The sequence below is a fragment of the Equus quagga genome, unplaced genomic scaffold (genome assembly GCF_021613505.1).
Source record: "Equus quagga isolate Etosha38 unplaced genomic scaffold, UCLA_HA_Equagga_1.0 790_RagTag, whole genome shotgun sequence".
In the NCBI taxonomy this organism is placed as follows: domain Eukaryota; kingdom Metazoa; phylum Chordata; class Mammalia; order Perissodactyla; family Equidae; genus Equus; species Equus quagga.
Window position 1 is genome coordinate 24,744 of NW_025803248.1, and position 924 is coordinate 25,667.

The following is a 924-nucleotide window of genomic DNA, read 5'->3' on the forward strand; positions in this document are numbered from 1 at the left end:
TTAGACCTGGTCAGTGTTTTAATCACGTGCTGCGGCAGATGCAGCCACGAGAAGGGCGATCCAGTTTTTGGAGTCAGCTGGGATCATCAGATGCGGTAAAAGGTTGGAGGGCCGTGAGCACGTTTGTTCCTGGTGCATATGTGCTGACATGAGTAAGTGGAGGTGAAACATCCGTAAAACAGAGGAGAGCAGAGGGCTGATATTTGGGAATTTGGGTCAATGCACTGAAAGTTCCCCTGAATTAGGAGCAGCTTAACATGGGGAGTAACTGTGGGAACTTGCTGAAAGGAGAAGAGTCATGGTGAGAGGGGAGAGTGTCTGATCGTTCATCTGAGGGGACACCCAGGTACAACTTGGGTCTGGGACCTACTCCCTCAAGACTAGCACGTTTCGAAGTTTGAGATTCAGAGACAACAGAGGTAGGTTTACACTCTAGCTCTTCATTTTGTAGCATGGAATTTTGGGGTATCACTAAAGCTTTCTGAGCGCAGGTCACCTCACTTGTCAAAGGGGTAACACCTCCGGAAACCTCAGGGAAATATTATATGAGCCAATACGTGTATTTCCCACTCACTGGGTTTCAATTCGTACTACCAGACATGGTTTCTCTATTCAGGAGCTCGGGATCTAAAGGTTGTACCCCACCCCTGTTCCTGACACACTGCATTATTCGTCCATGCCGTATTTAGAATTATTAACGTTGATGTGGGTAGTACTTTGGAGGTGACACATGCTTTAATACACATAAATTGTGAGAAGAAGGTATAATCCTGGTGATGTTAATTACAAAGACAGATCTCCAGACACCATTTCACTAAGATATGTGAATATTACTGAACGCAAACACAGGTTCATTATCTGTTACACTGAAAGGCCCAAAACTGGAAATGCCAGGCTTGTGGCAAGGAAAGAGGTTTATTATCA